The sequence below is a fragment of the Mytilus galloprovincialis genome, chromosome 4 (assembly GCF_965363235.1).
Source record: "Mytilus galloprovincialis chromosome 4, xbMytGall1.hap1.1, whole genome shotgun sequence".
In the NCBI taxonomy this organism is placed as follows: Eukaryota; Metazoa; Mollusca; class Bivalvia; order Mytilida; family Mytilidae; genus Mytilus; species Mytilus galloprovincialis.
In genome coordinates, this window is record NC_134841.1 from 36,060,018 (window position 1) to 36,087,015 (window position 26,998).

Genomic DNA, 26,998 nt, shown 5'->3' on the forward strand with positions numbered 1-26,998 from the left:
AAAGCCAAACATGTACAAAGTTGAAGAGCATTGAGGATCCAAAAATCCAAAAAGTTGTGCCAAATACGGCTAAGGTAATCAATGCCTGGAATAAGAAAATCCTTAGTTTTTCGAAAAATTCAAAGTTTTGTAAACAGGAAAGTTAGATTTAATACCATTGAACTTATAAAACACTATATTAAGCTACGAACAAAAATCATGATTTTAGTAACTGTAAGATGGTAAACCAAAGATGAAGGATTCAACCAAAACTGTTTTCATCAAAACAAAACCAGTTTTCTTCAAAACTTTTTTCGTAAACATTTATGAGTTAATGTAAGGTTTGCTGCATATCATTCGATTTTAGTTGGATTATTTTTTTTTCTATTGCGGCTTCTTACATATACGGTCAAATCACATAGACAGCCAGCCAAAAAAAGAATTAAAAAGAGGTTGGTACTATAGACTTGGTTTGTCATTCTGGCCTTTAATCGGATTTTACACAACACTAACATATAACCTACTTTTAACACATAGAAGGACATTATAATATATAGTTATCAAAGGTACCAGGATTATAATTTAGTACGCCAGACGCGCGTTTCGTCTACATAAGACTCATCAGTGACGCTCAAATCGAAATATTGATAAAGCCAAACATGTACAAAGTTGAAGAGCATTGAGGATCCAAAATTCCAAAAAGTTGTGCCAAATACGGCTAAGGTAATCAATGCCTGGAATAAGAAAATCCTTAGTTTTTCGAAAATTCAAAGTTTTGTTAACAGGAAAGTTAGATTTAATATCATTGAACTTACAAAACACTATATTAAGCTACGAACAAAAATCGTGATTTCAGTAACTGTAAGATGGTAAACCAAAGATGAAGGATTCAACCAAAACTGTTTTCATCAAAACAAAACCAGTTTCTTCAAAACATGATAACTATTTTCGTAAGTATTTATGAGTTAATATAAGGTTTGCTGCATATCATTCGATTTTAGTTGGATTATTTTTTTTTTTCTATTGCGGCTTCTTACATATACGGTAAAAACACATAGACAGCCAGCCAAAAAAGAATTACAAAGAGGTTGGTACTATAGACTTGGTTTGTCATTCTGACCTTTAATCTGATTTTACACAACACTAACATATAAACTACTTTTAACACATTGAAGGACATTATAATATATACCATGCATTCAGTATATAACTTCTTTTTTTGTTTTCGTCATTGATAAGGCCGTTTTTCTTGTGAACTTATAATCAGTATATAGCGTCCTTCTAGAAACGTGTCAAGCATTTAATAATAGACATATACAATAGCTGTCTGCATCTATGGCTAAAAACGATACGATTTATGTTAAATGTACGTTGTCGTCTCAAATAAATAGCGATTGTTTTTATAAATAACTAGCAGAGTCCTTGAAAAATGTTTGCATGCCTTGTCTTCTATTTACAAGGGCGTTATACGTTTCTGCGATGTCTGTTAATTTTGATCACGAATATTTTTATAATATACCCAGTACTTTATTTATTTATTTTTTAAATTCACAACAATACTAATGAGCAACGGTCATTCAATTTTTGTGAAAGTTATATTTTTTCCTTCAAAATAATCCATAATATTCAACTTATAAAAAATATTAAAGATAATTTGTTTACTGAACATGTTTGACAATTTTTTAAATAATCACTAATCTTCGAAAATAATTTTTTTAGAAATTGACGATCAAAAGAAATATTTTATATAAAGAATAGCATGTCTCATAGATGTTGAAGTCAATAGTTTTAACCCATATAAATAACCCACGGTTCCCCTTAATGTTTAATGCTGTAAACATCAGTAGAAGGGTGTCAACATTTGTGTTACGAACAGACGATTGTCTCGCACATCTTAATATTTAAAATCATATAATTGAAGATAAACAGTTAATTTAGAGAACATGAACATATCAATGATACTCTTGGCTACGAAGAGAACAGCAGCAGTGGTTGTGAACGATCAAAGGTACCAGGCTTATAATATTGTTACCTAGACGCGCGCAAAGTCTAAAAACTCATTGTGTTCAAATCTAACCAGTTAAAAGGCGAACTATTATACGAAGTTGATTAGCTTAAAAGCAAAACGTTCCGACAAGATGTGCCAAAATACAGCAATCTGTTCCTTGGAAAAGCAAAGCCAAAGAGTTTCATATAATTCAACATTTTCTAAAACAGTAGTGAAATGTCAATAGCATGTCATGTCAACACAAAACTGCTGATTTCTGGAATCGTGAAACAGGAATCCGCATGTGAATTTAATATAGCATTAATTTACTAGATGGATGAAACAATTCAATGTGAACTGTTTTATAAATTCATGTATTATTTGAGAAGGAAGAATAAGAAAATTCGAAAATACGTACTGCTCGATATCTTTTTTTTTTTATTTTTTTTTTAGAATGGTCTATTGAAGTTTAATCGACATGCATGTGTTAATGGTATTTTTTAATATTTTTAAGCTTGAAATGCCTTCTCCCTTTCATCTGATAAGATTTAATAAGATGCAACAATAGTTTACCGACGTTTAAGTCTAATAAATCAATTGAAAAAATACTAATTAAGAAAAAAGATTTAAATGCATTGCTTGATCTCCAAAAGGAGCGAGACCGGGATTATCAACAGAGTTAGGTTTCCCTGTTATGTTCTGATAAACAAAATGTATTTATATTGTATGTTTCTCTGTTAACTTGTATCTAGTTTTTAGAGAATAAAGTATCTATCTATCTGATAACTCTGTTTTGGACACAAAATAACACAAGTTGATAAAAACTCAATAGGTATATTTGTATTTGTATATTTAGTTGGTGATGATAGCTCTTGAAAATTCCTAATAACAAAAAAGAAACGTTTTTTTAATAATAACTGTCAACACCAATTGATTGGATTTACGGTTTATCTGTAGATTAGAGGGGTTGTATGAAAGATAAAACCATTCAGGGGTTTTACACATTCATATTCAATTTCAAACGAGAAAACCAAAGCTGGTTGAAGATAATGTTTGGTATATTTGCTACGTATAGTATCGCTTATTGAGGTGTTCCGAGCTTTTCCCTTTCATTCACTTTGATCCGATAATTTTAAATGACCCACCCAATTGTTTTTTAGAAAACTGTGTTATGAGATACACAATGTACCCATATCATTTAGAAAACCTCAGCTCACCGATATCTGGATAAACAATTTGAAGCAACGTTTTAGAAAATAGAGCTGTTATTTCGCCAAATACAAAATTAAGATATTAAGCAATTGATATGTTATTGAGGAATATTTAAGGTCAAATTAAAAGAAATTGTATAAATTTACCGTCCTCGTCAATAGACGTAAAACATTATTCAAAGAAACCTTAGCTACTGAAATTACGTTGTTTCATTTCCTGATTTCACAAAGAAAGCTAGAAGCTCGTCATTTAAAAGGATAAATAACTAAAAATCTTTCATTTCTTCCTAATCGATTTAAATTTAAAAGTAAATCTAATTAAAAAAGATTTGCGAAGAAAACAAGAAAAACATCGTTGCGAGTACAAGATGTGTTAAGTATGCCACTGGAAATATTCATATACTTTCTGATCATGTCTCTATTCATGACGATCCCTTATATTTAAATTGTGTTATGGGTGTAAGTCATAGATACAGTTATTGAAAATGTCTATTGGGAAGGTAAATAACTTTACACAATCACTTTTTCGTGTGTCTTGTTATATTGTATTATCTTAGCACTTTCTTATATAATGTGTATATAACTAGCTATAGACATTATTTATAAAGACTTTGTGAATTGGTGTTGTTGGGCCTATTCACCTTTATTTCTATTGTTTGTTTCTTGAACTTCAGTTGACTTGTCAATAAGGAGAATTAAGATTAACATTCTCGACCGGTAGATTATTTATATATAATTCTATGGCTTCCTTTATCTCAAAATTCAACAATTTGCTTCCGAAATCTCTCGTGAATTTATTGTCACACGTGGGTAAAAAAAATCTGAATTGAAATGCGATTGTATATTTGTAGATATTTAATAACGTGGTTTTTACAAATTTTCTGAGAAATCTGTAGGACATTACAAATTCATTGTACATTTAAATTCTTGTGTAATCGATACAAGAACATCTTAAGGAAAAATGATATCCCACGAATAGAAATGAATCAACAGAAACACGAGAGGTCAATCGGAAACAAGAACTTCGGTTATTTTAAAAATCACAGCTGATTGATTAAACAGCTTTCGAAAAACGTATTATTGCTTCACTCTTTTCTAAATTGAAAGAAAAAAACATACAACAACAACATATGTGGAAATTTTACTTTGAAATACATTAAGTTAAATATATATCAGTGTAATATTTGTTTGGGGTTGTAAATCTAAGATATTTAACTTTTTTTTAGTAATATTTAGATTCGTATTAGGTAAATAAGTTAGTCGATTTGTATTCAAATTTTTCAATACCTAACATTTACAAGTTCGGACATCTGTACCAAAATGAAGTTACGAAGATACTCTTATTTACAAAATATGCGTGTAGTTCTCTAGTGCAGTCTTTGAAATAAAGGGAAATATTGAAATGAAATAATCCGTACTTGTAGGTTTTCGTTGAACATGTAACAATAACAGAAACATCTACAGTTACTTATATAATTATCTATATTTAGTTCTTGTCGATGTTTTACCGTTCCTGTCTTTGATTCACTTGTGAAGGTCAAAGGTCAACAATCTTCCATTTAACTTTCAATGCCAAAATTTTAAATCTTCACTAATATCCTCTTTTCATACAAAGTATTACAATTCGTACAATTTTATGGAGAATTTTCCTTTACGTCTTTATTAGCTTGGCTTCTAACTGTAGAAGTTTTTTCTGTTTTTGTGAAACATATTTCAGTGCTTCATGTATTCATATAGGGACATTAGTGGCAAAATTTCTTCATTTCAAATGAAACTCTTTAAAGTTTGTCATGATCTCCGTCATGATGATAACGTTTTTTTAAACTGTAAAAAAACTATAAAATTAAGAATGAGAATTTATATAAAGAACTAAAATAGAAATGTAAAAAAAAACATAGTATAACAAAGGCCAGAGACTCCTCCCTGAGGGCAGGCACAAACATGCGGCGGGGTTAATAATTCTTAAAGGTACCAGGCTTATAATTTGATACGCCAGACGCGCGTTTCGTCTACCATAAGACTCATATGTGACGCTCAGATCAAATAAGTTAGAAAGTCAAGATAATCTATGCTAGGTAAAAAAAAGTCCTTAGAATTTCATATTAATTCATTCTTTGGCAAACAGTAATTTTATAAAAATGACCTTATAATTGATATTCATGTCAAAACGAAGTGCTGACTTCGGGGCTGGTAAAACCCTCAGGTACAAAACGTCCACTAGCAGTGGCATTGACCCAACATCGATCCAGTAGTGTAATTTGATACGCCAGACGCGCGTTTCGTCTTCATAAGACTCATCAGTGAAGCTCAGATTAAAATATTTAGAAATCAAACAGGTATAAATTTGAAAAGTATCCAGGACCATAAATTAAAAAAAAAGTGGTGCTTATTAAGGCTTTACATGTTAAGTGAAATCTCAACCCCCTCTGTACCGCTAGTTAATGTAGAATAAACAATCACACATCAATACTCACATTCAAACTAAGTTCAAAAGAAGTCCAAGTTCGATGTCAGAATAGGTCACAGAAAACACTATGCAAAACGACAATGGTGCATAAATTATCAAAGGACTTCTAGCCGTTACTAACATACCAGCTCAAAACATCAATTAAACCGATTGAAAGAGTATGTCTTCATCAAACTGTATGTTTGATCTTATGATTACATTAATGGTACCAATTTTTGGCACAAGATGGGCATTTCGACAATAAAACTACTTGAGGCCGCAATATCAGCATTGAAAATTCAAAGCTTTTTAAAACGAAGGAGACCTTATAAAACAAAACAAAAATCTTAAACATTTAAAAAGCTGATAAATTATGGAACATCACATTTTATAACAAGATTAAGTCGGTCAAATTAATTAACTCAATGAGCTTATAAATAGGAAATTGATAAAATAGAAAAAATATATAAACTAACAAGTACTCACAAAATTTATTATATACTACTAACGGTTAATGAGGCCGGGATAAGGTACTGGTATTTGATGTATCCACTAAGAAATGTGAAAACTATCAATAAAACATGATTGACTATAAAACAAAAAAAAAACAAATATAATAGAAATTTATTTAGCCTTTTAAACATTTTAGTGTCACTGATGAGTCTTTTTTAGACGAAACGCGCGTCTGGCGTAAATATAAAATTTTGATCCTGGTATCTATGATACATAATCGGCTTTAATCTTGTACTTACCTTCACTGATTATATCTATATCTATAAACAACTGTTCTACCTTGAGGTTAATATCCTTCCCCTACAATAAAGCAAAATTTGTCTAGATTTAGTGCCGTCTTTGCATGTTTATATCTTATATACTTTACCACTGTGTGAGCATGATAACTCTGTTAATTGTAAAGTTAGGTTTTGCGAAGGTAATAATGGACATGTCGAAGATGGAAAATTGACCTGTGTCTTGTGTAAAGTACTCATGCAACCAGTCCATTAATAATATTATAACATGCAACAATCTTTGCATTAATCAAAGACTAAGATCAATAGTTTTACAGGAGTTTAACAGGTTGTAATAGCATCGCAATGTCTCATTTCGTCTGATTATTATTTTATACCAAGCTTGATATGAACATCAGTATTCAATATAGGGTCTTGTCAACTTCATTAACCTTAATAAGATCATTAGCAGTCGAGCTGGCCTTGTACGTCTTCTGAAGATTGATTATGATGGCGGTACAAGTCGTTTGGCCATATGATTACAATGAAACCCCCTCATTATTTGGATAAACTCAACATAGGTTTAACCATTTGTCAAACATAATAAACACAAAATGTTGAAGCAAATTGAACTGACTTTTACATTAGGAAGAACATAAGTGATCAATGAAGCAAAAACTATATTTCGGTTATTCAAAGGAAGAACTTTATATATCAGTCAATAAATTTATCAAGTATATTAAACAAACGCTAAGCTTTCTTCAATTTATACCAAATATATCAACTCGTTTTAATTTCAATTTTGCGGTCCATTTATGCAAATCGTGTATATTTTGGAATTCATCTTCAAAAAGCCCGAGAAAGTAATAATTTTATTTTCTCTTTATTAATGTCCATAGAAACAGACATGCATGTTAAAAGTGATGCAAAGTAACTAGACTTTCAAAATACGTCGTTATGTATATAGATCGTTTTATTAAGCATTGGTTTTCTAGATGTTTCATAATTCGAGTAAAAGAACTAAAAATAGGCATGTACCAAAATTAAAATGAAATATGATGTCTACAAGAAAGGATATACGAGACATTGTTGTCATGGGAACGGTATAGACGTCACAGTGAATGTTTAGATACACTGGTGTTGTAATGATGTATAGGAATGCAATGGTTTCTGATATTTCGGAGACCATTTGATGTCTAATTGATTTTAGTTACAACCATCGGTGTGTCATGTTATCGTTTGATTTAGCCTCGAATATATCAAATAGTTGTTATTCCTAAAAACAATGTGCTCTGTTAGATGAAATATAAGTGGTTAACATGGAAAAACGTAAAATGATATCTAATTTGAAATTAACACTCACTTGATATGGTGTACTTAGATTATTTGATTGATATTAATCCCCATTTTCCAAATTCTTATAGCAAATTAAGCAACTTGATAATGAGCCGCCGTGGTGTAGTGGTTAGTGCATCAGACTACTAACACAAAGGTTCCTGGTTCGATTCCCGTCTGCGATGAAAATTTCAGGGACTGAATTTTCTACGCTCCCTTGACACCATTTGCGAGTATGGTCTTGAGGAAACGATGATAGTCCGTCGGCTAAATGGCTGACCCGTGTTAAGAGAGAGTCATATCTCTTGCACATTAAAAACACCCTTGTAGATTTCGAAAAAGAGCAGGCTAATGCCGCTACAAGGCAGCACTCGCACCCGCAAAGTGGAAAGGGTTGCAAAACTTGTTTCCCAATCCACTATAATTGAATATGTTTAAACATCATAATGACTTGTCTCAACCAGTTCCAACCAGTTCGTTGTCCTCATATTTTATATTGGTAACAGAGTTTTACAGAAAGATTTCTTGAATAAAACAGTAATGAATGGCTATCAATTAAAAATGTTATGAAAAGTTTTATGACGGTGTTTTTCATCGGTAAAGATATTTAAAGGTCAAATAAGTGTTTATTATGTACATTATGACAAGTTATCAAAGGTTTGATACTTTAAAGGGAAACTTTTAAACGTCGTAAAAACTAACACTACGGATTACCAATTCCATTATGTTTCCTATTGTCCTGTGTAAAATGTTTCAAGACAAAAGTTTGTGTCATCAAATGTTCAATTAAAGTAGACAGGGATAGGATCAATGTTCATTGTATTTGATTCACTTGCAGTGTCAAACGTTTAAGGTTCTTGAAAGTTTAGATAAGGAGATGTGATATGTTTACCAATGATGGATATATTCTTCAGACTCTACATTTCGGATCCTTTTATAGTTTACTCTATATGTTTTGCTAATTGATGAATGATGATCATGGTCTTATTGTTATTTAGATCCTCGTCTTCAACTTCAATTTCGATTTGGTTATTTAGTAACATCTAAAAACAGACACATCACTAAGGACAACCTACACACGCACGTAACAGAGCCTAAAAACGTCACAAAATACACGTATTTACACTGTACAATTATGTGGAAGTACAGTATACTCCCTTGACTGCCACCTTAAATGCGTCCAAACCAGGGATGGCTATCACAGGTGGTGGTATTTGGTTCCATATACCTGATATGATGATTGTTCTTGAAATGAAGATTGTCTGCGATGTCATTGATGAACATATGGAATAATGTGTGTCAAAGTACAGATCCATTGAGAACCCTTTCAAAGAAATACATGGAATATTCCTATAACTACTTTTTGTATCCTGTTGCTGAGGAATGTGTCAATCCATGTTCTGGTTGTTCTGTTCTACCAATGCAATTATATTGTAACTTCTCTAATAGCCTTGTGTGAGCAACTGTGTCGAAATTTTTTGCAACGTCTATCATTAGTACGTCGAATAAACTATTGTTGTTCAGTCACTTGGTGATGTCGTCGTATGTCATCAGATGTTTGCGCATTTTTTGCTCTAGACCATGTTGATTTTCATTGAGGATATATTGATCGTCCAAATAAATTGTCCATAATTTGTGATAATATAATGTGTTCAAGTCCTTTTGGTGCCATAGATGGTAATAACACTGGCCTGTAGTTAGATGGTATTGAACGAAAAACTTTTTTTAACATTTGTACAATGTTAGCATTTTACCAGTCCTCTGGGATTTTGCCTGTGTTGATTCACTGGTGATAAATTCTTGTAATAAAATTGAGAATGGAAATGGGGAATGTGTCAAAGAGACAACAACCCGCCCAAATAAAAAACAACAGCAGAGGGTCACCAACAGGTCTTCAATATAGCGAGAAATACCCGCACCCGGAGGCGTCCTTCAGCTGGCCCCTAAACAAATATATACTAGTCCAGTGATAATGAACACCATACTAATTTCCAAATTGTACACAAGAAACTAAAATTAAAATAATACAATAAAGGAGCAAAGATTGGCGTCCAGAATATGAACCAGCATAAGCATTGGTGCAACGATGTTGTTTCATGCTTTTTCTACACTTTTATCTATGGTGAATTGTGTCTTATTTATAATAATACCACCTCTACTTTGATTTCATACTAAAGAATGTTTGATATATCAATATTATTTTAATGCTCTCCGTAACTATAAACATGTATTGCTAATGAATGCAACTTTTGCACTCGCTTCGTTTTATATCGTTATTTCGAATTGTTTTAATCGTACGATATTCTGCTTAATGTCTTCAGTCTAAATTATATTAGGAATTTTTGGAAAAAACTGTCTTACTTTGTTGTTATCAGTAGAGTTCGTTGTAACATTATATTTTATTTATGTACATTCAATCAGTGAGCGAACGATTTTGTTTATAGCTGTCTCTACAGATGAGTATATTTTTTATTATCAAATGATAAAAATTCAGAAAAGCTTATTTCTAATGAAATATAAGGATCATTCTATTTCAATAGCTTACTCATCGGGAAAACTGTAACTTATCAATAGATGCAGTCATTTGGAAATAGCTGTCATATTCGTGATGGTATATGAATTTTATATGAAACATGTTGTTATTATTATTAAATTTGTTTGTTTGCAATAGATGAACTGTTGTAAAACTCTCTATCTTAACATAATTATATATTCGTGAGTAGTCGTTTATTCAATCGACCGTTTTCATCTAAAAGTTATATAATTTAAACTGAAATAGTCTTTTGAACTACAAATTTGATTGCATTGCATAAACACAATACAGAAACAACACAAACAACATAACTATAATTGATTTGTTTTTCCATCTCCATCTTCTTTATTACCAAGAAGACTTCACTCAAACATACTCGTTGTATAATATCACTGTACAGCAATTTCCTAAGAAAAGCTCATACTCTTAATCAAAAGTGACGGGATTCGTTTGCCTTATCAGATACAAAGACAAAAAAAATCATCTGAAAACAATAATTTGATGCAATGTCAAAGGATGTAATGTTCCTGACCGTTCTGACAATCAATAGTGAGTTTTATCAAATCTGAATTATTGCCTGTTCCCTGTGATTTATATTCACACTGATGTGAAGAGTGTCCGTTCACATTTACATGATGTTATTGTATCCTTAAATGACTTTCCGTAATCATTATTAGGACCTTCATCGTCTTCAATGTAAATAGTTTATGTTACGGCTTATTTAGTTCATGGTTATTTTTTTATGATGATAACTTTGTTAGCCAAGATTTTTTAGCAAAGAAAAAATGGAAATAATCATATTATTATACAGCACCATCTAGTATGGAGTAATGAACAACTTGTTTGTGAAAAAGACAGATATGTCTCGGTTAAAAATGTTGTTAATAATTGCAAGCCCTCGGCTTTATTCATTAAACTAACATCTGACAATGAAACAACACACTGAAAACCCCTCAGTGTAAATGTATAAACAGAATCTAATCATAATAGAAAACAATAGTATTTGGAAAATTCTGAAATTCTACGTGATCATTTTAGAATTATGTTATCTAAGCTTTGATTCTTGAATAAATGCAACAGTAGTATACCACTGTTCAAAATTCATAAATCATTTGAGAGAAAACAACTCCGGGTTACAAATTTAAACTGAGGTAAACACATCAACTATAAGAGGAAAACAACGATTCTTATCAACGATCCTTAAAATCGCATTATATTAGTTGGTTTTTATATAAAAAAAAAAAAAAAGATAAACTACCTCAGATAAAACATAAGTAGGATTATTTGTAGGTCTATGATGAGATGTTTTAGATATATCCAAGTAGCTTAAATAATGAAAGAAAATATATTATAAAAATTACCGAATATCAAACACAGGAGAATTAAAATAAAATGAAATAATATAATTCGCCCTAGAAATTAAACTGTGGATTCCTTTTTCCTTATTTAAAAATACTTCATCCAAGTACACTTCAGACAAATAGTTTCAAAAGTCTAAAACATAAACTGTTTCAACATTATGTCTAATAAAACCCTCAGGGTCCCATTGAGTATGTTTGTGTAGGGCTATGATGTGTTATGTTTGACTATCAATTCAAGTAGATGAAAATGCGAAAAAATAATACATAATAAAGTCTCGAATATCAAACAGAGGGCACAACAATTCTGTTAGAAATAAAATAATATGTGATATAGATTTTAGTGTACGCGATACCAGGTTTTTTTTAAATAAAAGAAAATTTGACAGCCAAATGAATAAACTGTGTAAACGTGAGAAAATACAAAGTTCAAAAACTCTTATTAAGCGATAAATTTATTTTCATTGCCATCATTCTTCTTTTTTTAATTTCTTTGAGTGGAAATTGTGTCTTCTAATGCAAGTTTATGTCAGAAAACAAAAAGTCTGTGATGATAATTTGAACACACGAGGCACAGTTGTTTATCATTTTTTTTTTAACACGACAAGACACGACGAGACGAATACTTTATTGCATTTGTCACCTCTGCTTTACGATTGTGTACAATATTCATTGAAGCATTTTTTTATTATATTTTAAATGTCATTTTAAAAACCTATATAAGACTTTACAGTCGGAAGACTATTAGATACAGTACGAATTTCATTTTTTCCAACAAAACATTATGATGGACGTTTATCACAATTATACAATTATCATAAATCTTAAAAATTTCAATCAATATTTGAATTAATTAGCTTTGCAACTGCACATATTTTGTTTGTCAGGCTGTTGCTCTTAAAACCCTAATAACTCGTTTTCATATATTGTGAGAAAGATCGTTATTGGCAAAATTAACATTCCCAGGTTTAAAGATAAAACCGGCGGCTATATTTATGCTCAAAGTATTAAGTAAATAAAACAAAAATAACACAGTAACCTATACAACCACTGAATTATATGCTTCGGATTTGGGACAGGCAAACGAATATTAACGCAGTGTTTTTTTGTTTTTTTTTGTTTTTTTTTACTTAAACATTTTTAATTCTAGTGGATTACAGAACAAGCTATTGCAACTTATATAAATCCATTTCCCTTGCTGTCTTGTAGTGGCATTATCCTGCTCTTTTATGAAATCTACAAGGGTGTTTTACGTACGTGCAAGAGATATTGCTTTCTTAATACACGGTGTTTAACATATTAAGAAGTGTTCAAAGCTCTTCTTAGTTGTGATAGCACTGTAACAGCAAAAAATAAGAGCAACCTGTAATAACATCGGTTGAAAAGGTCTTGATTCATTATATTGCAACGATGAACAAAACAAACAAAATAGACTAGTAACGATCTAATAATAATCGCAATTATTGACAGCTAGATCAAATCCAATTTAAAGTTACAAATAAATTATATTTTCGAGACTACAATACTACTCTGTACACATCCAAAAGAATTAATTGAAGACGATAAAACAATGTGCCTTACGTATCGAAAAAAATGTAAGACTGTAAGAATTTAAAAGGATAACCATAAATTGTGATTTATGGCTGAACATGAATACATCTGAAATAGTATAATAATATACTTTATCTCCATAAACGAGTAAATGTTTTACCAAAAACGAACCAACAATAGTCATACTTAACATTTAGCCGACTTTTATTGCTCTGTTGAAGATTCGAAAAGACCGCTTTTACAGTTTAAGTTAAAAGGAATAGTTCTTGAATACTCTTAGCTTGAACTATGGCTCTCTTAATGAGATGTAAAAATTCCATGAAAATCTATTTTAAGGTAATAAATTCTCTCTATAGTTATTGTTCTTCAATATATCATTTTTGTATTCATTGCCTCAACACTTGTTTCAGTATTTAATTTAGAAATGCACTCAAATTGTTTAATTTTCTTTCATTATAATTTGCTCAATTTCATTTAACTGGTCTGCTGACTTTCTTCAGTCCCTCTGGTACTCTTCATTATACTGAATCTTCTACTAATTCAACAGTGCAATTACAATGTAATGCAAATACAGTCTTGTTTTAATTAATTAAACAAAAAGCAATTAAGATTCCGATTTCTTAATAAGAACTCTTCAGCTTTTATTACCAGTACATATTCGGCATAACAACTACTATCTCGTTTATTTAAATCTTCTTATAGCACGAGAGTTGTCAGCGGTATCTTCTGATCATGTGATCTTGTGTAAAAAGCAAGTTCATTGTCATATTTATCACATTAGACATTCGGTTTTGTCTCGATCTCTATCCTCAAAACATTTGCATAAGAACAGATTACTATACAATTACCATTTTTATGGGCAATTCCAAGTCTACTTAAGATGTAAGACCGTTAATATCTTCATAAAATTTTCTCATTTGTACTATTCACTCTTAACAAAGTAATTGCTCTAATTTTACTATGTTCCGTTTTATGTAATTGTCAATCAGAAAACTATATAAGAGTGGAAATAACCAATACCCATTCGAAGAAAACAAATCATATTAAATTTATTAAAAAAGGAGAAATAGGATTTTAACATTCAAACTCAAATCAGGAATGCAACTGTAATGCTGCTTATACATGCATAGAATAAAATTGCTTCATGAAAATTAAATTTTAGGTCCCTTAAATGGCATTTTTGACATTTATATAACTCTAACATCCCACGATTATTGTTTTGAAATTTATCAAGACTTATTTGTTTGAGGTTAAAGAATAACACTTTTTTACCAATATAACATACTTATTTATAGAAAGAATTTTAGAATGATATAGGTGCTACCAATTTAATAGCTCAGTAAATTCAAACCTTTTATTATCTTTATGTGTTTCTCTATGTTCAACTGGTCTCCTATCTGTATATGATTGCATCTTTTCGGTAAATTGAACAAACCATTAACATTTCTGCTTGTATTTACTTGTTCGTCATGACACTTTGAACATAAAGATAGAAAAACAATTCCTACAAACTGGAATGCCACTGAAAACATACATAACGACAATTTAGCATAAAAAAGTAGGCAAACCAACTGTTTGAACATTACAATCAATCCTAATGCATTTTCGTGTATAAAAAAGAGGTAGTCATAAATCCAATTTCATAATAATTTGTATGATGACTTCCAGTATGCGTATTTCTAGTTTAATTTTAAATGTGTATGGTCAAATTTTCGAAAGCCCGGGAGTAGTATTCTTAGTTGAAAAAAATTAGATTCAAAGTTAAAAGTTTGATGGTTATATTTTTTTAAGATAGTCTATAATGTTGTTGATGTCGAATAAATAAAGGCAACAGTAGTATACCACTGTTCAAACTCATAAATCCATGGACAAAAAACAAAATCGGGGTAAGAAACTAAAACTGAGGAAAACGTATTAAATATAAGAGAACAACGACACAACACTACAATGTAACACACACAGAAACGGACCAAGCATCAGAAAAAAATCCCCGAGAATAACAAATATAACATCAAAACCAAATACGTGAATTTGGGATAGACAAGTACCGTGACACGTCTTATCGCAATGTGAATTTACACTCAAAAATAAGAGAAAACAAACGACGCAACGTTAAAATGTAACACACACAGAAACGAACTATAATATAACAATGGCCATATTCCTGACTTGGAACAGGACATTTTTAACAGGAAAAAATGGTGGGGTTAACCTGGTTTTGTGGCATGCCAAACCTCCCTCTTTTATAGCCATTTGAAATATAACATTAAAATGACAACTCAACACCACAGGACTACAATATAAATAAATTGGAGACCAATCGACAAAGAAACACACAAACAACAGCCAACAAAAGTCAATAAGTTCAAAATTTTAATACGCCAGAAGTGCATTTTGTCTACACAAGATCTACTAGTGACGCCCAGATACAAAAGTTTGAAAGCCGAAACAAGCACAAAGTCGAACATCATCGAGGACCAAAAGATCAAAAAAGTTGTGCCAAAAACGGCCAGGGTTTTCTGTTAGTTACCAGAACATCCCTATTATTTAGAATAATTTATACTTTTGGAAACAGTAAATTTATAAAATTATATACAAAAGATGTACATGATAAGACTGAAGTATTAACTAATTACAGGAAACAACTGAAATACATTACATAACCAGACATTTGTAACACAAAATGTAGACAAATCCGAATAGGTTTAAACCTGAACGCCAAGTGACGTCATATTTGAAATTGTAAAAAAAGACAAAAACATGACGTCATTTGAATTTGTAAAACAGATCATCAAAAAATGAACAATGACGTCACATTTGAATGAATAAGATAGAATTAGGATTGATTTAAGATTATATTTGAACTAAATACTGATATTGCCAACTTCTTCTCCAACATAACTGAAATGTAGATTTTTAATACTTTTCGTCGTTCATAGCCTTTGAATGGTCTCAGTTTGAACAAATACCTTGTTCTTTTAAAAATCGAATGATTTCTGCCTTGCTGTATTGTCAAGGATTTGAATGCATAATAGTTCATAATTGATGTCCGTAAAATCTCTCGTAGAAGGTTCGTATATTTCAATACCACGTAAAACTACACCTAATATTAAGCAAATATTACAGACATTTAAGTAACAGATATCAACTTTAAACCTGAGATTAAAGACTCTTTCAGAAACTGTCCAATCGAAGAACAAACGTTTATGCGCTATCCATATTTACTTCTATTTAGGAAACTCCTATAAATGTTCCCATTTTTTTTATTTATTAAATTTTTATGAATATATTTTAAAATAGCTTATCATTTATCAAGGAAACACAAATATAGAAGATCTATAAACGTTATATTTATTTTAAAACAAATTCTCTTAATAAGTTTTCTTTACAACTAAACATCTTTCTTGGTTGGTGCGCTTCTAATGGATTCGAGTGCAGTCTTTGATATTTTAGTACATTCTTTTATCATTTCTCAGGGTTTTTTTTATTGGATAAAATATATATTTCATTGGCCGTAACAGCTTTCCAGCATTCTTCTGGTGGATTTTCAATTTCAGATGGTAAATTATGTATGTATTCTTGAATTCATCATGTCCAATATACAAAAATTTAACAACTTGACAATCTAGTTAGCACAACTCAGATACCGAGTCAAAAGATATCTATTTATGTTCAAAATCTTAATTTTTTTTCGGTATGTATCATGCATAATTGTTTTAAAACTCATGCCTTCACATTGACTGAAATTCGATGTTTCATCAGTTTAGTATCCCATTTCCTTCAAATTAAGTTGTGGCTTTGTGATTAAATTTCGGTCAACGAACACTAATTCGGATTTTTTATTCACCGGAGAAAGCAAACGTCCTACTTGATTTTAAATTAAGTTATCTTTTATTTCTTCAAACGATCAAACTTCTGGTTAAGTTCAATATGCATCGATTTAGTTCATTAATCATATTTAATATCCTATCAGATATAATCAAGTCCGATAAGACGTCAAGTTTAGTATGTAAAAAGTCATTTTTATTTTCTAAATACAATTCCTCTTGATCTTTATTTCAAGTTAAACCAGTACATACATCTGTATTCTTTTAGATATCTCGCAGTAAAAATTTAATTTAATGCCATGTTCAGTATTCAGTATTACTAGTATGATTCCGATTTCAAGTTTAGGATTCAAATGATCACGTTATGTTCATTATATATATAAAAAAAATTGTTATTTCAAATTAAACACATTATACGCAAATCTGATTTAATGTCCTTGACACTATTTTCGCATTAGATTAGATTAAAATGTATAATTTTTTCTGGTATGCACAAAATGTATATATATGGACACAACTTGAAAACTTGGAGGATTTCAACAGTGTATGCTAAATGCGCGTTTCGTCATCAAAGACCAATCAGTAACTGTGGAATCTAATCATTTGGAAAGACAAAATAAATGAACAAAGTTGAAGAGCATTAAGGACCTTAAATTTCATTTTCAATATTCAGCACTGTATTCACAAATATTTTTTATCTTGGCCTGAATTAAAGTGATATCAATATTTGAAAGCCTGCATTAATATTTTGTTCTTTTTGCCTGCTATCTTTTTGCATAGAATTATTCAACTGCCTTGGATTAACGTGTCTTAAATGAATCAATTACCTATTTTCTTGATAAATTTACATTCATATATTCCAGTGTTTATATTATTATGAATATATCTATATGGAAAACAGTCATAAATGTTACTTAGTTAACAAACGATTTCTATATTATTTACAGATACAAGAATAAAAATGCAATGAAAACAATGTACACGACCCTAACCTACCAATAGACTTAAAAGGAACCAAAATGAGTGTCTTAATTCATAAGCCAGAGACAAAAACAAGTCAGTCAGCGTCTGAATTGGAGCAATATCAGACGGAAGGATATACTTTGCCATTAACCAAACTATATTTGTCTGCTTCCTTTCTGAAATGTCCGTCAAATAATGATGTCTAATAAATAACCTACAATAAATTCCTGCCTAGAATTACAATTGTCTGGACAAAAAGATAATAGAAAGATACAATAATCAAACAAAAGTATCAATACATATTTGTTAGTAGTTGGAGATGTTATTGGTCATCTACTAGGAAGCTTGGTAATTTGTAGAAAATTGTTTTAGCAGAAACAATTTATAATAATAAAAGGGAAAAAACGATATAAACAAAAACCATTTGATTATTCATCTTAGCTTAGTTAATATTTATTCTGTTTAGTAAGTATATAAATTGTATTGTAAATCAACTAACATTGGAACATCATACAAAAATTGTGTTGAAACAGTTAAATGACTGTATTTCCATCTGTTATTTTGAAATTTTAAGCACGATGTTGATCTCGTGTGCTAGTGGTTTCAATAGATGGGTAATAACGCGATTAATACAACACAAAACAATGTTTCCACGGCGTCAGAAATAATTTACAAGTATGTGGAAAATAGATTATATGAAGATAGGTGGTGAAGCTTAATAGAAGTATTTTATTTTTATACATTCCTTTGGGTTCCGTATTTACCTCACTTATCAATAGTCTTGTCAAATATTGTAGTTTATAAGTTAATATATATGTATAACATAGTATGTATTTCTTCTCCCTTGCTGGTTAGATACAAGCCGTACAACAAAATGCGGAGATACGTGACAAATGTTTATAGGTTATCCCAGTGGAATGTGACGATATATATCTATTTACAATCATGCAAGATTAACTTGGTGCGTTTTAATAGCCTTAAAGTACAAATTAGCTGCACTTCTGTTACTTTCTTGAAATCGTATAAAACTCCATAATGACACGTTATATTAAGATGTGCTGTCAAGTACAATTATTTTTTATACAACTATTCATATATGATTCATAGATATGTTTATACTTTTGTACATTTTTTTATTATTTCAATATAAAAAAGAAGATGTGGTATAATTTCCAATGAGACAACTATCCACAAAAGACCAAAATGAAACAGACATTAACAACTATAGGTCACCGTACGGCCTTCAACAATGAGCAAAGCCCATATCGCATAGTCATTTGTTTGCTTTGTCTGTTTAATGACAATTGCAGTGACCTTTTTACTTTATTATGGCGGTAAAGAAAGCCTGAATACCGACAAGATATCTGTTAGTCAGAAGATCTAACTTCTGGTTAAGTTCAAAATGCATTGATATAGTTTATCAATCATATTTAATATCCTATCAGATATAATCAAGTCCGATCAGAAGTCAAGATCCGTCAAGTTTAGTAAGTAAAATCATCTTTATTTTCTGAATCAAATTTCTCATGAACTTATTTTTTGGGTAAAACCAGTACATACATTTTGTATTGGGGCTTTTTTACTTTATTATGGCGGTAGAGAAAGTCAAAAGGACACAGTAATCATTGTTCATGGAGAGAGAGGAAGTCTCTCTTCTGAAATAAGTTTATGCTTACATCAAATTAATGAATAAAACATTTATTCAAAACCTTTTTTTTCTGGGTTTTATTTTTAAACAAATCCTTTTTTTTTTCGTGACGTCAGCGAGCAAAGTCGCCTTTATTTATAAGGGCTCAATGCCAAATCGTCTTTTTATTGTTACACAATGATTGAAATAATTACTTCAACTAATTGCATACAAACCAATGTTACTTATAACAATGGAAATACAACTGACCTCAAATCGAAGATGGACAAAAATAGCTGTTGTTCGTTAAATTTTCAAAATCATTGGCTTTAATTTGATCTCTGTTCAACTTGAAACCTTTATATATAAAACGATTGATTTGACTTCTTTATCAAACATTTCAACAAAATTACTACTATTCTTTGCTTTACTATTCCCTAAATTTAAGAAATATCACTATCTTGTTTGTATTTGATTTTGACCTTTGAATAAACTCATCATAGATACCAGGACTAAATTTAGTATATACGCCAGACGCGCGTTTCGTCTACAAAAGACTCATCAGTGACGCTCGAATCAAAAAAATGTTAAAAAGTCTAAATAAAGTACGAAATTGAAGAGCACTGAGGACCAAAATTCCTAAAAGTTTTGCCAAATACAGTTAAGGTAATCTATGAATACCCGCTCAATGCCGGTACTTGTAAAGAGGTCGATTGACAAATCAAGATATATGGCTTTCAAAGGTTATCTTGGTAATGAAAATGTTCGGCAATGTTGTAACGTAAATGTTTTACTTTAAATTTAGTAATGATTTTTTAATCGCTTGTGTGTAGTGGTTAATTTTTTAAACCTAAATAAATGTTACACTTTATACCTAAAACCTTTACTGTAGCACGCTTCAAATCTTAAATGTATGCTTTTCTATCAAATAATTAAATGTAAAGAAGACCAGGGCAATATCTTGTCACTTCAGATTTTCATCTGACTAGTTGACAAACAATATGAGTCTTGACTGACATGATTGTTTACATTTTGCGTGTATTGAACTTATCCTAAGGAAGAATTCCATACATGATTAACTAATTTTACGTAATAACACCCTTCTGTTCAATTTTCCTTTTGTGGTCAGTGTCCAACTTTCCAATTCACGAGTCATTAGGCAGATTGATGGATGTGATCTAATGCTGTGTCTTATCAAAAAGTAATGAGGTTCCTTCAGTGCATAGTACCATTAGGATCTATTCCCTTAGAAACCAAACCAAAGAATAAAAAACGATTCCGAATGAAAACTGTGTCTCTATGTTTTTTATCCCATTCTTGAATGGATTTTGTTTAACGTTTCACGGTCGATAGCGTTTATTTCATCTTCTTAATGATTCCGGTTCAGTTTTCTTTATCACTCAAAACCAGGTTTAGTTCACAATTTTCTTAATGCCTAACAAGTCAGGATTCTAATAGTTATTTTTCACTATGTATGAAAGTCCAAAGAAAATCTAATTATATTTGAATTTTATAACTGTTAAAATCCTATATACAGGTGCTCTTTAAAAACAAGTGTTTTTTGTCTATTTTGTTAACCGAGCCTTGGAGCATTCAAGACTCGGGGCGGTGGTAGTGAAAAGTGGTAAGGCATTCCATTCCCGTTTTGATTTTGGATAGAATGACATTTTTCTTATATCAGTTCTACAAAGAGGAACCTGAAAACATCCAGTCCGAGTTGTTCTTCATGCTCGGCTTGTTGGAATAAGCCTAGATGTTGCATCTATATTAACTAGGCAATTAGTAATTTTGTACATCATGCACATCCTTGTTGTTGATCTCCTCTCTTCTTATTGTTGCCACTCGAGTTGCTTTATCATGGCGTCTACTGATGATTTGTTACGGTATTTGTTGGTAACATACCTAGCCCTCTGCGTTGTACCATCTCAATTTTGTTCTTGTTATTTTGTTGATGGGGGCACCAGACTGCGCTTGCATATTCTAGTGTTGGTCTTACTAATGACTTGTATGCATTTTCTTTCAGTTGTCACGTGTGTTGTTGATGTTTAGATTTCTTTTTAAAATAGTTTTATTTGCTTTTTGGCAGATGTTATGTACATGGGTACTCCAATTTAAATCTGAGCTGATGGTAACTCCAAGATATTTTGCATCCGATACTCTCTCCAGAACATGGCCATGAAGGATATAATCTTTTTTTTATTCAAGTTGGATTTCTTTTCTTGCTGATGGTCATGAAATTGCATTTTTCAGCGTTGAACTTCATTCATCCCAGTCTGATAATTTGTTCAGGTCCTCTTGCAGTGTTGTGGTATCTGAATCTGATGTTATTGTAAGATAAATGATTGTGTCGTCGGCAAACAATCGTGTTCTAGATCGAACCCACTCTGGCATATCATTAATGTAGTAGAGGAAGAGTGCTGGTCCAAGGACTGAACCTTGTGTTACACCTGATTCTACATCAATGAAGCCAGAGCTTACAACTTCAACCACTACTGACTGTTGTCTACCACTTTGGAAACTCTGGATCCATCTATTGGTTTTTCCATCAATCCCGTATTGCCTTAGTTTATGGATCAGTAGTGAATGGCTTACTTTGTCAAAAGCCTTGGAGAAGTCCATTATTAAGCAATCAGTTTGCTTTCCTTCGTCCAGGTTTTGTGTGATATCATCTATTAACTCGATGAGTTGAGTTTCGCATGATAATTTTTTGCGGAACCCATGCTGCATAGAATTTAGGATATTATGTTTGTCCAAGTGAGCCATGATGTTGCTGGTAATTATGTGTTCCATGATTTTACAGGCTATACACGTTAAAGAACTTCTTCCTTGATAATAACCCTTTTGTAACAGCAACGGATGTTGACTATTATCGTGTATCAAATATGCGACAATTTTAAAATATTGTGTCTACTTTTAAACTAAGAATAGGAAAGAGTTTCAATAAATACTTTCTGCATGTTGCAGAAAGAGTTATGCGAACATGAGACTTAAAGAACCATCATTCTCCCTCTGAGGTCGGCTTTGTGTAAATTAGTCAAAACCTCAGCTTCTTATACTGCTGAACAAAGTATAACAAACATACAGAACTCTATGATTATTTCATTAAAAAAATGGGAATTCCATAAGAACTTAAAAAATTAGGTGAAAAGTATGTTATAAACCATGTCAGTATCGTACTACTTATATCTGGGACTAGCAGCCTACCAGAAGTGGTATTAACTTAGAGCTAGAAAATGAAAATAACACTTTATTAATTAATAAACGTCGGAAGCGCTTGCAGAGGGAAAATTAATAAATAAAAAACGAAAACATATGTATGTTGTAAAAACATTGATTATACAGTCTGAATCCTATGAAATGGTTATGATGACATTAATGTTCTGTTTTTGGTCATTGCATCTTTTTACCCGAACTAAGATTGCTTTTCGCGTGGTCTTGTTATTTGGTATGCATTAATTGGAAGGAAAACACTTGTTTTCTCGACCAGTAATTTAAAAGTGATATTTCCAATTAATTTACCAGCTAATTACAAATTGTTGTTCTCTGTCAGACGAAACAGTGTTAATAACATTAAGGCCTTTGGCACTAAAGTTTGATATATGGAAATAAAATTTATTTAGTATATCAGCAACATATACCGACAGGAACTAATTATTATAGTCACGAAAAAGACATTTTCTGCAAGATTTCAGACTATAAACTAATTATTCCTTTATTTAGTTAAAATTTTACTGACGCTGGGAATTAGATTTTTACGTGGTGACGTAAATGAAAGAAAAAAGTGAAAACCAATAAGGAAGAAGTTTTAAATTTCAAATTGGTCCAGTAGTTTCAGAGGAGAAGATTTTTGTAAAAGTTAACAGACGACAGTCGACGAAGGACGCCAAGTGAAGAGAAAAGTTCAGTTGTCACAAAAATGTTCCTAATTATGTAAGTTATAAATCGTATCACCCGCCCAGTAGTAAGCACTTCTGTGTTGACATGAATTATCATTGATATGGTCATGATTATAAATATTCAGGGATTTCAACCCCACAAATATGTTATCTTATTATTTGACCAAACATTTAGTGATTTTTTTGGTCCTCCATACTCTCCAACTTAGGTTGGCCTTATTTGCTTTCTTGATTCGCGCTTATCTGATAGGTCATTTGCAGACAAAACTCGCTTTTGGCGTACAATCCTGGTATTTATGATGAGTTTATTTTCAGTTTTCAAATTAATTTGTATAAGTGTTATTACGTTTTTCAACTAATATGACACCATGATTTAACCATGGCGTCATGCTAAAAAACTGTTTTCTTGTCAAATGATAAAGATGACAAATGATGAGTCATGCTCTGCTTCTATTTTTATAGATGACAGAGGCTGATATTCGATATTGGTTAAGAAAACATGATCTGTTTAGCAAAAATCTGTTTTAAATTAGTTGTAAACATTAATTAAACATTTCAAAGAAATATCAATTGTCTGTTTGGTAGTGATATGAACAAATTTCAATACATAATTGAAATATATCTAATTTGAAACATATGTATCTTCCAATTGATCGTGTGATGCAACTACTAAGATGGGGATACCAAATTGTCTAAATGACATTTGAACATAAAGATAATAAAACAGCTCCTTGGGATATGTACATGCCAATCTTGGCGCCATATCCCCGCTCCTCATTTTATTTATCAATATATTTTTTAAGTTTTTGATCATTTGCACAACAAACACAAACATAATACTAGTAACTATAGATTGTAAATTCTTGTACACAAAATAATACATGTAAAAAGTAGTAGTAAAAGTAGTGGTATTAGTATGCTAAATATTTTGTACGCAAGACAACCGTATCGTTTATAAAAGACTCAATAGTGACGCTCGAATCAAAAAAATCAAAACGGTTATAAAAAGAAAAAATTGAATTGCATTGAGAACCCAAAATTCTAAAAGGTTTGCAAAATACAGCTGAGTTAATTTATTCATTGGTAGAAGTTCTTAGTAGTACGAAAAAATTAAAGTTCTGTACAAATCCAAGATAATTCTTCACAACACTGAAATCTGACTACTGGGCTCGAGATACCCGCTCGGAAGAAACTTCAACAGCATAAGAACCGACCCAGTGGTGTTTTAAATAACTCTAAAACATTATTCTTAAAATTGCATACGCCGGACTCGCGTTTCGTCTACAAAAGAATCAAATCAGAAAATAAAAAAAAAAAAACAACAAATAAAGTAATAAGTTGACGAGCATTGAGGACCCTAAATTTCGAACAGTTTTGACAATAACACTATCAGTGATAAACGTAAAAAAGCAGCTTTAGGCCGTTTGAGAACATCGACGCCATTTTCTTGTAACTTACTTCTTACAAAAACATGAATCGTATATTTGGTTGATAGTAAACCCAAATAGCTCTTCAACATTGTACTTGTTTGGCTTTATAACCATTTTGATCTGAGCGTCACTGATGAGTCTTATTTAGACGAAACGCGCGTCTGGCGTATTAAATTATAATCCTGGTACTTTTATAACTTTTTAAATGGTTTATTCTGACCTTTAAATTTCTTTTAAAAAAACATTTATGTATGACATTTCCTTTTCCTTTTTTTGAATTTTGGTAAAATATTTATTTGATAGCTAATTCTAAAATATAGAAAAATCGTATTGCAGCAGCTGATTCTAAAATATAGAAAAATCGTATTGCAGCTATAGGAAATTATTTAACTTTAAATATAATAACTTCTTATCCATTCTTCTAGACAAAACAAAATGTATACAGAAATACAATAAACATTTGCCTATCTCTTTGCTCAACAGACAAACAGTTTGTCACGTGGTAAAAAAATACTTTAGCATTAAATACCCTGGACATTTCATAAATACACAATTCAAATTCATATTTCTCTTATTAGTTGTGAGGAATCGTGATAAAACAAACAAATTATACATTAAGGTCTTCAGCTGATGAGAGACAACATGAATTAACCCGACAGTTTGATCATGGGTCATTGTGGCGAGTATAGCTAAGCTGTCTAAGGAGAATTGACTTCCATCGTATTTTCTCATCAGATTGGCTTTATGCATCCTATTTTCTCTTTGATAAATTTGTAGACAATTGGAAAATATATTTGTCATTAATGCTTGATGACGGCAAAATATTAAGGGGTTTTTCATGATATATTGGATTTGTATCTCAATAAAATATAGATATGATAACTATGGGTATAGACTTACTTATAATATTCATTTAAACATGCATTCTGCAAGAAAACAATAATTGCATTTTTAGAATATATATGAGAATTAGAATAAGTGCATCATCACTTATCAGGTTTTTTTCTTAAACAAAGATATGTTTGCTGGGTTTATCGTTAAAAGTAGTTGGTACTTGAGCTGGCTATTGATTGGATAAATAATGCTATTGGAAAGGACTCGAAAATACTGTTGTGCATAGTTTTGGGAATATCTTTAAACATTTAAATATTTTTTTCTTTAATATGAGTACATGATATTTTAGCAAATTAGAATGAAATCCAAAACAGTGTAGCTGTGGCCATTGATTGACACATTAAAATCATCCATTGACTGGGACAATTTACGTGAACGTTTGTCTGTAACGACCACTGTTCACGACGTACCTACGATAGACATTTAAACTGTGGGGTCACCAAAGGTTTATTAACGCCTTTAATGATAAAATAATTCGAAAAATTAATCAGGAATAACCTTTGTGTTTTGATTTATATAATTGATATAAATCAAAATATCGTTTTATTTCTGATTAATTTTTCAAATTACTTTATTTAGGTGTTGAGAACCTTTGGTGACCCCATAGTTTAAGTGTCTTTAAAAAGAACATAGTGAGCATTGGTCGTTACATACAAACGTTCACCTAAATTGTCCCAGTCAATGAATGATTTTAATGTGTCAATCAATGGCCACAGCTACACTGTTTTGAATTTCATTCTATCAATAATACCGCAATCAGATCATGTATAGCCCGAAAAACCCTGTAGATGTAATCATACGGTCATCAACAATGAGTCAATTAACTCATCGTAGATGCCAGGATTGCAGTTTTGTATTTGCCGTTTTGTCTACGAATAAAAAAAAGTTAAAAAGGGGCCAAAGAAAGTACGAAGTTGAAGAGCATTATAATTTCATTCAATAAAAAAAAATAAATACAAATCTTCAAATAATCGTCATTTTTCTGATACTTTAAATAATTGGCTGGTTTGGGACAACGTTATTCTTAAAATCAGGCTTTATATTTAACCATATCATTAGGAATAATGAAACCACAAAAAATCAAATACATTACAGGCTGATGTATTGGAACATAAATCAAAGTTATGTAACAGTCCAAACCATTTAGCTAATTGCCAGTGACCTTTCAAGTGTATGAATTTAGAAGGAACAGTTATTGACTGCTTTCTGACGTGAAAATCAAGACAAATGCTT

At 31.0% G+C, this 26,998-nt stretch overlaps 1 protein-coding gene across 2 annotated transcripts in view; it reads right to left on the reverse strand.

The window, feature by feature from the left end:
- The window catches only part of LOC143072009 (G-protein coupled receptor dmsr-1-like), a 92,997-nt gene that overhangs the window by 43,074 nt on the left and 22,925 nt on the right, over positions 1-26,998 (reverse strand). Inside the window, exon 2 of one of the 2 annotated variants that reach the window (XM_076246754.1) lies at positions 6,376-6,436. The exons of the other annotated variant lie outside the window; for it this stretch is intronic. The gene's annotated coding sequence lies outside the window, so the exon portion shown is untranslated. The remainder of the gene's footprint in view (positions 1-6,375; positions 6,437-26,998) is intronic. 2 annotated transcript variants of the gene reach the window in all.